At 48.9% G+C, this 14,794-nt stretch overlaps 1 protein-coding gene across 3 annotated transcripts in view; it reads left to right on the top strand.

The window, feature by feature from the left end:
• The first annotated feature begins 5,118 nt into the window (after nucleotides 1-5,118).
• The window catches only part of Ifnar2 (interferon alpha and beta receptor subunit 2), a 39,046-nt gene continuing 29,370 nt past the window's right edge, over nucleotides 5,119-14,794 (top strand). Inside the window, exon 1 of one of the 3 annotated variants that reach the window (XM_052741159.1) lies at nucleotides 5,119-5,243. The gene's annotated coding sequence lies outside the window, so the exon portion shown is untranslated. Of the gene's footprint in view, nucleotides 5,244-9,576; nucleotides 9,883-10,005; nucleotides 10,167-14,794 lie in introns of those variants that run through there. The other 2 variants (XM_052741158.1, XM_052741160.1) reach the window with 2 other exon arrangements.

Raw genomic sequence — 14,794 nt, forward strand, 5'->3', positions numbered from 1 at the left:
AAAAATGGGTAAAATCACGGGGTTTCAAGGCTCCCCATGCGTGGGTGTGACCCACAGGAAACAAAGCACAGTCCAGCACAAACAAACACAGGCCCACATTCTAAGCAGAAAGAAGCTTACCCATTGCTGTGGCTTGCATGAGGGTCGGCCCTGGCCAGTTGCCATGGTGAGGGCTCCGCCCTTAGGATGGAGCTCTTGGAGGTGGTAGAACTGCAGGGGGTGTGCCCTGTGAGAGGGTCTTTGGTCATTGGGCATGCCCCCAAAGGGACTATGGGATGCTAGTCTCCCCTCCCCCTTGCTTCTGGAGTGGATTCGGCTTGGCCGCACACCCTTACCATGACGTGCTACCCTCACCAGAGCTCCAAAGCCACTGGGTTCCAGAATCCTGAGCCCCAAAGCACCTGTTCTCATTGTCAGCTGCTTATCACTGCCACTTCATGCTAGTGACGGAAAACTAACACTATATCCATCCCTTCTTTAAGAAAAGGAATACAGTAAGGTAATATTCAAAAACCAAATTAGGAGGCTGGAGAGATGACTCCACAGTTAAACACACTGGCTGCTCTTGAGGGGACCCAGGTTCAGTTCCCAGCACCCACGTGACAGCTCACAACCACCTACAACTCTAGCTCCAGGAAATCCAACACTCTCTTCCGGCCTCAGAGGGCACTTACACACATGTGCACATATACAGAGAGACATATCAATAAAAGTAAAATAAATCTTCAAGAAATATTCCAGATTAGGTACAGAGATTTACAAAGAGTGAGCTAGGATCCTGGAGCTGATGCTCCACTAGCCTCAGAGTAAGAGCCTTCTCATCACAGCACTGGAGGTAGGAACTGCCTACCTCCACACACCATAACACACATACACACACACACACACACACACACACACACACACACACACACACACACATACATACACACACATACACACACATACACACATACACACACATACACACACATGCATATACACACATACACATACATACACACACAAATACACACATACACACACATACACACACATACATACACACACATATACAAACACATACATACACATATACACACACACACACACACACCTGCCAGCAGCCCCAGGAGACAGAGCTGTCAACTGAAGTCTGAGGTGTATCCCACTGAGGAAACTGAGATATGGCTGAGATCTTTTGCCACAGACCTTAATTCCAGCATGAGTCAGTTGAAACAAAGTCAGGTTATCAAGTAGAGAAAGGGAAATAGTTAGTCTATGCTTTAGATTTAAGCAAGGATGGTGGTGTCTACATGTCTTAGTGATATTTTGTGGTTTTTAAAACTACACTCTCCCAGAAGATATCTTCAGAAGTTAAGCCAAGTTTTAAAATTAAGTAATAAATATGAGCTGTCTTACCTTAAATAATTTCCTTTTGTAAATGAAATAGCGAGGTAGTTTACAAAAGTTATTGCTCACATCTAGGGATGGGGGGACTGACAAGGTGAACGTCAAAGGTCACAGACCTCCAACCCGCTCAGTCTCAGGCAAGCTTGTTTCGCTTGGTGCTTTTACTCTCCCGTTGAAAGTCCCTTAGAAAGGCACGTGCTGGCTTTCCGCAGACAAGCTTCACAGTTTCCGAGTGTTGGTGGCATTGATGCCCTCCAGGCTCAGCCAGCAAGAAATGTACGGAAGTGAGGGACTTCTGGTCCTTCCTGAGTCCCCTCGATTTTCCTCTCTACCCTGTCTTACACCCACACCCTACGCTAATACTCCATACAATACTCCATCGATACATTCTCCCCACGACAAACGTATATACTACATACCACAAAACAGACAGACTCAGATCCTACATTCCACGTACGCCATACACACGGCACACATGCAAGGCAAGTCCACATGTGTCTAACACTGTTCTGTTCTTGACCCCTCCTCTGCATCTGAGGCTCACGAAATTAATTTCATGATCTTGAGCAGAAGTTTGGAAAACACAGACTTCGAGGGAGACAGAGGAAATCCACGGACGGGCCTCTGTGAAAGGGATCTCTGGTCTGGGGTCTGCCCTTGACCACGAACAGAGTGACTGTTCCTGGGTGGAGTCCTGGCCTGAGGGACCAGCTAAGGCTGAAGGCTTCCTCACACTGGCAGCTGCCAAGTATGAGAGAGGCTGAGTCGGGCAGCCTGCCAGTGAGCCTGCAGGAGGGACCCTCAAAAGTATGCCCAGCTTCCTATCTGGGAAGCACCCTCGTTATTTCTGTATTATCTTTTCATTTCACAATACCCTGTGTGTTTCCTTATTATTTCCTAAACCATTGTTTTCTAAACTGCAGCTGAGTCATAAACTGTAGTCAGCTCTCTGCGTCCACAGGTTCCAAATCCTCAGACTTAACCAATCCCAGATAGCGGATATTCAGGAAATCACTGGGTCTGTTCTAAACATCAACAGATGTCCCTTTGCCATTGCTTCCTCCACAGCACGGTAGAGCAAGTACTGAGGGAGCATTTCCGTGGGGTTGGGTACTAGGAGTACTCTAGAGGCGGTTTAATACACAGAAGAGGGGCGGGTGTTGTGTGTGAATAATCTGCCACTTTGTATCAAGAACTTGGGCATCTGTGGAGCCGGGTATAGAGACAAGAGCCCTGGAGACAGTTCTTTAGGAGATTGTAGTGAATTCAGACAGCTTTAAAAGAAAAAGAAACAAAATAAGAGAGGTGTGCTGGGCTGGGACAGAGCTGAGTAGAACAGAGCACGCAGTAAGGGTAAGTACGGATATCATAGGGGTCGATGTGTATTGGATTTTAAATTTTCTGCAGCTGTCAAGCAAGCTACTACATAGATGAAGCGGTAAATAGAAGGCAGAGAGAAAAGGTCGTGTTCACGATGCAGACACAGAAGTACAGAATGGAGCAACCCCGCAAGTTACCAGTTAAAAAAGGAAAAAAGGAAGTCGGACGCCCACAGCCATTGGCTGACCCCCGCCGAGCCAAGGAATTGAATCATCTCGATCATTGTTTTTCCTGGCTAGTAGTATCCAGCCAGATGACCATCCTTCCTGTTGCAAACAAGTCCGCTTCTTGGCATAGAGCTGGGGCCATGCCTCAGCCATGGGTGGTTTTCTCTCTTAAGGGATTTGGTTCATGTCCCTGTCTGGATGGGAAGTCACGGCTTTGCGGGCTGAAGAGCCAGGGTAAGCAGCAGCAGCAACTGGAGTCTGAAGGCAGTTGGAGGCAGAATTCCCACACCCACCACAGAATACAGTCGGCTTTACTCAAGGATTACTGGCATGTATGTTCACTCGTCTTAACATTATCTCCACAGAAACGTCTAGACTGGTGCTTGTCCAAGCACGTCCTAGCCAAGCTGACAGGTGAAATGACCCATCATCCATGCTACCTTAGTTTCGTTCCTAGGACTGTGAGGAAATACACCAACAGAAAGCAACATGGGGAGGAAAGGGTTTATTTGACTCCCAACTTCATCATTTTAGAGACGTCAAGGCAGGGACTCAAGCGACCAGTCCTATCACACCCACAGTCAAGAGCAGAGAGAGAAGGATGCACCCACACTCTACTTTTTTTTTTGCTTGCTAGCTTTCTTCATTCTTACACAAGTCATGGCCCCAGCCTAGGGAATGGTGCTACCCACAGTGGGCCAGATTCTCCTATGTCAATTAACAATCTAGACAACTGCCCCAGACATGCCCACAGACCAACCTGAACTCGATAATTCCTCATTAAGACTCTCATCCCAGGTGATTCAACAGTTGAAGCTAACCAGCACACCACCGTAGGAAATAGTACCACCATCTAACTTGACGCCTTATCTGTTACTAGTAGACACCTAACTCGGGGTGCTGGGAGTTAAGTTCGTTTTCTTACGTTACCTTGCTGCATGGCCACCTAGCACAGCATTCTAGAAATCATCGGCCTACCCATGTCTAGCCCACCCGTACTACTACTATCGTCCTGGATGGGCAGAGGTTCTGCCTAGGAGCCGTCATTCCCAAGGGACATTGTAGAAAGTTAGAAGGGCAACACTGGTCACATGATGATGGGGTGAGGGCTACCAGCATTTGATGGGCAGAGGCTGAGGAGGATGACCACTGTGCAATCTCCACAGCCATCTTCCATGATGAAGCCGGCTGGATCTATGAAGGGAAATCCCTGTTTGTAGTCATTCAAGCTCAGAACCTATTTCTGTTTTACATTAACTATATATATATGTTTTTTGCTACTTGACTATATGGTCATATACCAATGTAGACAATGTATAGATATATCCAAATTCACATGTCTCTTTATCAACACCTGAATGTGATTTTCCCTAAGGAGGAACTCTGTTCTGAAGTTCACACTCCACCACTGGACTTACTTCCATGTCTAACTTCAACACTAACTGATGACAGACACTCCCCCCACCCCACCCCACCCCACCCCAGTCACCTACCTCATTGCCTTGGCCAAGACTCCCTCCCATGTTGTTACCACATCAAGTCTGCCACAGCCGTTTATTACAGACACCCGTTCTTTTTCTAGCTTTAATATCTCACCATTCTCTCCTTCCTACCTCCCAGCCCCAGGGGGAAGTCCTTCTCACTCTCTGATCAATTAATCAGGACACTGAACCCCAAAACGGATTGTTGGCAAACAAATGTAATCCTCACTTTTCCTGGCCATACTGCTCAAGAGAGAGACAGAAAGGAGCTAGACAACAAAATAATCCTGGAGATTATCCTGGTGCTGCCCTCCTACTCAGAGAAATGACTGGGAGCACAGAGCTAGGTTCTTTCTTTGCTAGTACTGCAGTTCCTTTGGGTCCAGAGCCAAAGCTCTAGCTTTACAGTTTTGCAGGAACTCCCCCAAAGCCTTCTGCTTCTGCAGGTTCTGAATCCACAGACTCAACCAGTCTTATATTTAAAATATTCAGAGGTGACTGGGGAGACAGGACAGTGGATAACGCATTTGCTAGGAAAGCATTAGGACCCGAATTGGCTCCCCAGATCACCAGGGATGGGCCTTCAAACGCCTTCAAAGTGATCAAGCTCTCTGCTTCATGGCTCCTTCCAGGTAAGGACTCTCCACGAGACACCACTGCTGAACTAACACTGCCGTGGCTACCCCACCATCCGGACCTGAAATCTCTCTGAGCATCTTGATGTCTTTCTTTCGACTTTAGAACACTGTTCTGAGGAGAAGGCTCCATCAGTCCAGCGCCTGCCTTGCGAACATAAAGACCCGAGTGAAATCCTAGAAGCCAGGTAAAATGTGGCTGTGGTGGTGCACACCCTTAGTCCCACCCAACACAGGGAAGTAGACAGAGGAGGATCCCTGGGGCTGCTGGCCAGCCATTCTAGCCTAGTTGGTGACTGCCAGGCCAATGAGAGACCAAGACCTTGTCTCAGAGGACGTGGGTGGCAGAGGATGACACTCAGGGTTCTCCTCTGGCCTCCACTCACATGTTCACATACATATATACATGTGTGCATTCACACATACGCAAATAAACAAGTAGATAACTTTAAGAGAATTTAGAGTGCTGTGTAAAAGGTGGGGTGTAGCAGATTAGAGGAGAAGAGGAAGGAGAAGTACCTCCCAGGGGAAACTGAGCCATTGTCCTTCTGGAAAGACACTGTGTAGATATAGTCTCTAAACGTGGGGACAACACCGTTAAGCTTGCATGTCAATCTGCTCAGCTAGAGGAGTGCTGTCTCGGTGCCAAGCAGGTGGCTGGCAGGTGAGGATCAGACCTCAGAGAATGGAGCCGACCTTGAAAAACAGCTCAAGAAGGAAATGAGTCATTTTAAGACTCTGAGGTGGGGAAAGGTCATGTGCATTGTAGCCAAGTACTCAGGTTGAGGTTGGGGCAGCGGTGACAGCTGCCTCTTATTCTGTCAGGCAAGGCAGAGCGTCCTGCTCACCACAGTCTCAACAACACCCTGTGAGCAGATCTCTGCAGCTCCAGCTCCACTTCCTCCATCTGCTGGGCTGAGGCCGCACGTGGCCAAGTGGGGTTTGGGATTCTCAGCCTCTGTGGCTCTCACACGCCTCACACGTGCAGGTTTGAGGGAAGTTCATGGCCCGCCAAGGGGCACAACCATCTGGCACGTCAGCCAGGACCTGCCAAGAGAATGCTAGAGTCCAGAATTTGGCTTCAAATGTGAACTTGAACTAGCGTTCACACTAGATGCAGGACCAGCTCCAGTTCTCCAGCACGTTGTCTGGGGCTCTCTCCACTGCCCTGGAAGAACAGGAGATTGCTGGGTATGAAGTTCTAGGAACAGAAGCACCAGACCTTCGTTGCTGCAGCTCAGAGAATTCACGAATTCTCTCCTTCCGTGAAAGCTCTGACATACACATGCATTCCATATCTAGAATCTTCTTTCTCCACAAATCTCTTTCACGGCTCTTGCTGCAGGCCTTCCTCTCTGCAAGAAAACACTGCCACATACTTCCTGTAAAAAGCAGAAGTTGTCACTGGGGACTCTGACCTTCTTCCTCCGACTACACATATAGTCTACCTTCACTTCCTCCATTACAAAGGATGCCAACCAAATGCCTGCTTCTATGGAGAGTCAGCCCTTCTGTGTCCCTGGACTCTCTCATCCCAGTTCAACCAGTCCAGTCTCGTTTTTCTCTCCTTTATCAATGTATCCCTCTCTCTAGGGTCATTCTCAATAGACCATGATCACATGATCACGCCCAACAACTCTCCACCTTCAAAACACCACTTTAGACAGACAATGGCACACCTTTTAGAGGGGGTTGCTGTGTGGCAGGCTTTTCCTGGGGAGACACAACACACGTGTTCACTCATAACAAAGCAAAGTATAAATACCACCAAAGCCCAGCTTGGTGAACCAGTGAGTTTTATTGGGGTTGCTTTACAGGAGCGTGGGTGAGGGGTCATTTACAGGATCCTGGGTGAGGGGTCACTTACAGGAGCGTGGGTGAGGGTCACTTACAGGATCCCTGGGTGAGGGGTCACTTACAGGATCCTGGGTGAGGGGTCACTTACAGGATTGTGGGTGAGGGGTCACTTACAGGATCCTGGGTGAGGAGTCACTTACAGGAGCAGAAGTGACTAACACAACACCAAAGCCCACCCCAGCATGGTGACAGTTCCCCAAAGCTGGGAACCTGGAGCACACTGCACAGCTTGCAGGCAGCTCAACAGGTTGGAGAGTGTCCTTTCCAGGTGGCTCAGTTGATCAAAGCCTCTTTTAGGAAGCTTGACTAGTTCCTGCTTGTTCCAGGCTGCTCAGCTGGTCTCAGAGTTTCTTTGCAGCTCAGCTCACCTGAGAGGAATTCTCAGCGGTCTTTACTGTTTACTCTTGGGAGGGAGGAGCCTAGTGAATCTTGTCAGCTTCAGGAACTTCCTGAACAATTTTAGGTTGTTCACTTTCTGTCTTAAGGAGCCTCCCTGAAGGGTGGCGTGTTTCAATCTAGAAGGACACTGCCACACAACAATGGCTAAAATCTGACACCAGTAACAAGGGCTGGCAAGGATCTGGGAGAATAGGACTTTCATTCATTGCTGGTGGGAACACAAAACAACACAGCCCCTTTAGGAGACAGCTTGGTAGTTTCCTATAAAACTGACTATGTTGTGCCATATGATCTTTCAAGTATGCTTAAATGAATTAAAAACTCATATCCAGAGGCTTGAGGATGGGCTCAGTGGTTAAGAGCACTTAGTGCTCTTGAGAGGACCTAGCTTGGGGTCCTAGAACCCACATGGTGGCTCCGAATCCTCCCTAACTCCAGTTCCAGAGGACCTAATGATCTCTTCTGATTTCTGTTATTTCTCACAGGTGGTGTGCACATACGCATGCAGGCAAAATACACTGACAAGATAGAGTAAATAAATCGAAAAGCAATTAAATAGATGTTTTTCACTTAAAAGTCCATACTTTTTTCTTCCAAGTATCATAGTGTGGGTGCGTCTAATAAGTCTTTACCAAACCCAAGGTCATCTAGACTTTCTCAGACATTGTCTGGTAATGACATTATCCCTTCAAGGTTTGCGTTTTACACGGAGGCTTATCATCTACTTTCGAGCTAGTTTTTGTAAAAAGTGTAAAATCTGTGTCTAGTGTCACATTTTGCTTATTTAGTTGTGTTGGGCAGCATTCTGCTACTGTAACAAATATCCCAGGTAGTCAACTTAATAACATGCAAATATGACATGAATATTCATCATCCTCCCTGGTCTCCACCCCCTCCCTCCCTTCAGACCTCTTCCTCCACTCTCTTAGACTTCTTTCTCTTTCCATCACCTATATATTGTGATTTGCATATTTACATGTATTTAAATCTACATTCCATAGATGAGGGAAATATATTATTGCTCTGAGTTTGGTTTATTTTGGTGAACATTATGGTCTCCAGTCCCACCCTTTTTCTGCAATGTTTCTATTTTTAATGCACGAATGGGGGCATGCAGCACACAGTTTTGTATCAGCTTTACCCCACTTGCTGGAGCTATTTCTGCAACTTCTTTGACACTGTGGCTGAAAATATTGTCAATGCCAGATGTCTTTTGTTGAGAACCAGGATCCCAGATGAGAGTCTTCCGAATTTATGGGACTGGTAGGAATTCTGCCCAGGGTAACATCAGAGGTCAGGCTGTGACACCTCTTCATGACCAGCCCACGAAGAGGGGCTCCACAAACATCAGACTTCCCGGGTGAAAATGTTCCTTTAAGCTGCCTGTGGTGGCTCTCTGTAGTTGTGCCAACACTTGGTGGGTGGGACAGGGAGAGCTCAAGTTTCAGGCCAGTTGGACACAGATGGGGGGAAAAAATCCCTGCACAAAAACCATGAACTACCTATGCTCCCTGTCGCTTTCCTCAAGAGACCTGAAAGTGAGATTCAGTGCTCAAAACAGGCCGAGTATAGTCAGCCCTCCTCACACCTGGTCTTATAGATTTCCGTGAACATTTCCACATTGGTAACATTCATGTTTAGACTACTCACACCCTACTGAAAGCTGCCCCACACGTCATTTTGGAAGACAAAGAATGTCGCCTAAGTAGGTAAGGAAGAATTGTTCTCCTTACTCTTAAAATATCTTTTTCTTGGGGGGTGGGGGTGGGGAATATTAAGCAAAGACCCAAGGAGAAGCAGGGGGTGGGTTATGGTATTTATAATTTTTGCTTATGCCCTGAGTGGAAAATTATGATCAGAGGAGCTTATGAGCAAGTAAGCAGGAGACCCAGCAGAGAGAGAGAGACCATTCGTCCAGGCCTTGACACTCAGCCACACGCCCAGCCCCTTTTTCCTTTGTATTTTGAGACAGGGTCTCCTTATATTGACCAGGCTGCCCTTGATTTTGCTCTGTATCCCAGGTGGGCACTGAATTCCAGACCCTGTTGTCTTGGCCTTGCTAGGAGCTGGGAGCACACACTGGCACCACCACATCCGGCACCCAACACATTCGCGTTAGCTCTAGGCGCTAACCTCGCACCCTGAGGAGGCCAAGATAACAAAACAGCCCCCCAAATCCGTTATCTCTGGCTCCTTAGACAGTACTTGAAGTGGGTGGGGTTGCGGCACCCTAATGGATAAGAAAGTGCCCAATCTGGTGGCCTTGTCCCGGCCTCTCTCCGCCCCCGGCTCCGCCTCGCGTCTCTGGTCTCCTTCCCAGCTCGCCGCTGGTCAAGCGGCTCGGAACCTGAGGTGTCCTAGAGCCGCCCTGGTCTAACTCCGGACCCGGGGGAGCCTTGCGGCTAGCCGAGATCGTGCGGGTTGCCGAGCACCGGCCACCACCCCGCCGTCCCTCCGGCTTTCGGCCTGGGTCGGCTCCCGTGCCGTGCGCACCAGCGCCCGGTGCCCCGAGCAGCTCCGAGGTGGCCCCAGGGACATCTCGGCGGGGATCTGCGAGCCGCAGCGGTCCAGGTACTGCGGGGACCGCGGGAACGTGGGTGGGGACCTCCGGCATCGCCACGGGAGGGCAAAGGCCGCCTCCCCGCAGCCCGTTCCCGGAATCCCCTTTTCATTTCTCCTCGGGACTCCGCCTCTTCCTGCCTCTCTTCCCTGGAGGTTCTGGGGACTCTGGCTCCTACAACCCCGCACCCCACGGGCTGAGACCCGGGGTCCCCCGCGGCCCCGGTGTAGTCTCGAGGGCGGTCTCCACGCAACGGCTCGCCCTACACGGGCGCCTTTCTTTCGTCGCTCCTGCGGTGAACCCCGGGTGTTTGTGGGCTCCCCATCTGCCTTCACCCAACCCGCGTCGCCTCCCCGAGAGTGCATGGGAATCCTCAGCACTAGCCACTACCAGATCCTAGAGGGTGGACGTTCCTCAGGATCCACTCTGCCTTGCCAGACTCGGTTACCCTCCCAGCCCCTGGGTCCAGGTCTGCGGCCTGACCCCGAGCCCTGCATCGGAAGCCCCAGGATCGTTTGTTCAGGAGCCCACCAGGCCACGGCAGCAGGCCTTGGAGTGTCCTGCATCCTGACTGAGGCACCCCTAGGAAAGTGAGGGTTGGGGACGAGGGGTCACGGCCACAGAGGCAGAAGGTGGACAGGGATGGGACATTGGAAAGGCACTGGGTGAAGAATACTGGGATTATTGGTAGCTCGCCTTTCTATTCCAAGCAGGCCAATAGCTGCATGCGGTAAGCAGTTGGCTCCATTGACCCATTTATTTGGTTAGCAGGTCTTTATTGGAAAACTTTTGATAAGCTACGAACTTTTGCGTTTTGGTGTTTGTTTGATGTCCTTGTTTTGTTTGGCACGAGGTCTTAGGAAATGGCCTGAGTGTCATCTAGGAAGGGTGCTGGGGTTAGCACCAGAAGCTGAGTCGGCCCCATTGTCCCGCCCCTTGCCTATCAGTCCTGTGTAGCCTTAGGAGGCTACTGAGGTGGGGGGGTGGGGGTGTAATAGAGGTCACACCAAAAATGTCTTCATCGAATTCACCAACGCACTAGAGGTTTGGGCGCATCTGACGAGGCCGTGCGTTTGTCTCCGGAAATGGCTGCTCCTTCACAAGTGGTTTTTCAATTTTCAGTCATAAAAAGAAAAACCCGGATATGACTTTAAAGTCTGTTTTTTTCCTGTGTTTATTTAAACATTAAAAAGGAGCTGAAGATTAAGTTAGTGATAGAGTTCTTTCCTTGTATTCTTGAAAGCCCTGGCTTGGATTCCCAGGGCTGCACATTTGAATGCATTATTTAATTAATGTTGAGGTAAAGAAGAGCTCTCTGGGGTTTGGTGTGGGTGACTTAACAGAGTGTGATAACCTGGCTGATAGAAAACCAGAAGAGGTACTGTTTTCGACATGAAACTACTTTTTCTTTTTTTATTTTTTGTTGGTTTCTTGGTTTGTTAGGTGGTAGTGGGGACTGAAACCATATGAAATAAATGATAGGCTCTCTAGTGCTGAACTACATCCCCAGCCCAGAAATAAAACACACATACAGACCTACATCTGCACACACACACACACACACCCCTACACCTACATCTACACACACACCTACGTCTACACACATACACACACACACACACACATTTCAGTATCCAGACATGGCAGTTCAACCATGTAATCATGTAATCTCATTCAAAACTCAAGAGGCTAAGGCAAAAAGATTTTGTATTAGAGACCAGTGTAGGCTGTATGGTGAGATCTTAGCTCAAAGAGAGAGAGAAGGGAGTGGGGATTGTCACTCCCTCCTGCCCACATAAAGCCTCACTGGACTCATTGTCCTGCTACATCTCGAAACCTTGAAACCATTGAAGAATCAGTGATACAAATACATTCTTTGATTATTGGTCTTCATATGTTATCTACCCTACCACCCAAATTAAAATGCCATTGATTTTAAGATGCACCTTAGAGGTATGTAACTAAGTAAGAAGACTCATGCATACTACCATGCCTCATTCCAGAAATGTCCAAAGTGTTCTGTCATTCATGAAATCAGCAGTGTGGTGACGCAGCCTGTGTTTGTCAGCCCTGGCTGTCCTGGAACTCGCTCTGTAGACCAGGCTGGACTCACAGAGATCCTCCTGCCTCTGCCTCCTGAGTGCTGGGATTAAAGGCGTGCGCCACCGCTGCCTGGTTGTGGTCAGCCCCTCTATCCTGGCTGCAGGTTGAGCCAGGGTCCATACTCATGTGGGACCTGTCTCCATGTCATGATCCCTTACACAGAACAGTGTGTGGTGGCTTGAATGAGACTGGCCCGTATATTTTCATGCTTAGTCCCCAGTTGATAAACTGCCAGAGAAGAGTTAGGAGGAATGTCGTTGTTGGAGGAAGTGTGTCACTGGGGATGGGCTTGGAGGTTTCAGAAGCCCACTCCAGACCCGGAGTCTCCCTCTCTCGCGCCTCTCTGCCTGTGGGTGGTGATGTAGCTCTCAGCTCCTGTCCCAGTGCCTGCCTGCATGCTGCTGTGCTCCCCGTCATGATAGTAACGAACTGTATAGTAACCTTTCAGAGATAGTAACCTCCGAAACTGTAAGCCAGCCCCCAATTAAATGCTTCCTCTTATAAGAGTTGCCTTGGTCACGGTGTCTTTTCACAGCAATAGAACACTGACCAAGACACAGTACATCAGCAAGTTGCATTGTATGAGGTACCCTAAGCAATATAGTGGTGATGTGCTAATGTGCATGGGAGGATGCATGTTCTGTGCGGATACCATGGCATTTATATAAAGGACTTGAGGACCCTTGATTCTGGGGGTAGGGCTCCTGGCACCAACCCCCAAGGGATATTCGGTGACCGCTGTCCATTTCCCTGAGGTATCCTTCTGAGTCCTAAAAGATGAAACTAGCAGGGTTGGGGAGATAGCTCAGTGAGTAAGGGCCTTTGTTGTGGAAGCAGGAGGACCTGAGTTTGAATCCCCAGCACCCACAAAAAAGCCATAGCCATGCGTGCCTGTCACCCTAGCACTGGAGAATGAAAACAGGTGGACCCCAGAAACGTCCTAGCTAGCTAGCCTAACCTTAACAGTAAGCTTCAGGCTCAGTGAGAGTCCTTGTCTCAAAAAAGGATGGAGAGGAGTAGAGGAAGTGATAATGTCTCCTGCCGTCTGGCCTCAGCTTCCTTGTGCATAGGGGGACACACGCCCACACCCACACCCACACTCACACACATACACAGAAAGAATGAAACTAGAAAAAACTGGGTATAGTCATTCTCAAAGAATTACGCTCTTAATCGCTGCACTCAGGTACCTGAGGAAAGGGGATTTATATGAGTTCAAGGCCAACCTGGGCTATCTAGTGAGTCCCATGCCATCCTGGGCTACACAGTAAGAAGCTAGCTATCTCAAAAGAAACAAACAAACAAAAAGAATTAAACTACTGGTGTGCAATCCAGGAAAGAACAAATGAAAAGCATTTACTTATGAGAGGCGGCTGACTGACTTAAGAACAGTGGGAGGCAGAGAAAAGAAGTAATTCGATCAAGGGGTAAAGAATCGGGGTGGGGTTGGGGGTGCAGGAAGGGGTGGAAGTCCCTGGAAACTTTTTCTGGAGCCCACAGGAAGATGAACACACTAGTTAGCCTAGAAGCCAGTTTATAAACTGGACATCCTTAAGCTTTATCTTAGTTTTCATCTGTTCATTTTTATTTCTGAGGTTCTTAAAAACGCCTTTAAAATTTAACTGTGCTCCAAGCACTAGAAACTGTTCTACACGTCAACAAAAATCTCGAACATCTCTTTTATAATCATCAGTAAAGAAGCAAGTGGCCACGCGTGGCTTTTTTCTTTTTCCTCAAAAGGGAGCAGCAGGCTTTGTGTGAGCGGAGACCAGCTAGAGGGGTCTAGCTGCCCCAGTTGGAGGAAAACCCAGGATGAATGGTTGACCCCGCTTGCCTCTCCCTTACTGGCAGCGAGCAGCGAGCGTACCAGACACCAGAGTCTCTGCGGAGAAAGCAAGCCCAGAGTTCTGGGGCAGACTATGCTCTCTTGTGTGCCTTCTCCCCCAACTCCAGTCCGAGCTCCTCCTTCAGGGACAAGAAGCTGCCCTTGCTCTCTTCCTGTCAAAGCGGAATGAGACTGAGGTATATGAAAAGATGGCGGTGCACTCCCGCACAGTCTCGGTGATGGAAACCATCCAAGTGCAGCGGAGAGGGCGGGAGGAAGGGCAGAAGGCTCGCCAGGAGTCTTACTTTAAAATATCTATGCAGTGGGTAGCTGTTTGAGCCATGCCCTGAAGCACCGCCCCTAGGGAGGCAGCTGTCGCAGTTACAGCTGCCTGCGATCTTGAGGTACCCGCCCCTGGGGCGTGGCCACCAGGGACCCTTAAGGCCTGGAATGCACACACGCCCTCTCCCTTGGCTACCACGTGGTTTTGGATGCTGAGATCTTGGACCAAGCCGTTTGGCGTGAGACATAACTCAGCTTTCCCAGACCCTACGATAAATCTCCAGTGGTTTACCCCCAGATAAATTCCTTTGATCATTAAATAGACTCCATGGATTAATCTCATTATATCTATATGAGGCTGGGCTGTAGCTCCCTTAGGAGAGTGCTGGCCTAGTACGCATGGGGCCTGCTAAGTTTGAGCCACACACGCCTATCACCTCAGCATCCTGGGAGGTGGAGGCGGTAGGATCAGAAACTCAGGGTCATCCTTGACCATATCATGGCATTTGAGACCTTATCTCAAGTAAATATGCATAGGTTTCATGTTTAAATACTATATATAAGATAGCTTTTGGCTGATATATATTTATATCTTGGAGCCAAAGAATTTCCTTATACCCTGCAGGTTGATAAAATGGAATTCATGCTGGAATATTGACTAGCCTGGTCTTGTGCAGGCCACCACAGTGAGCTCTGGAGTGCAGCAGGCCTGT

This window comes from Peromyscus californicus, unplaced genomic scaffold, assembly GCF_007827085.1.
Source record: "Peromyscus californicus insignis strain IS unplaced genomic scaffold, ASM782708v3 Scaffold_16__1_contigs__length_79575227, whole genome shotgun sequence".
Taxonomy (NCBI): Eukaryota; Metazoa; Chordata; class Mammalia; order Rodentia; family Cricetidae; genus Peromyscus; species Peromyscus californicus.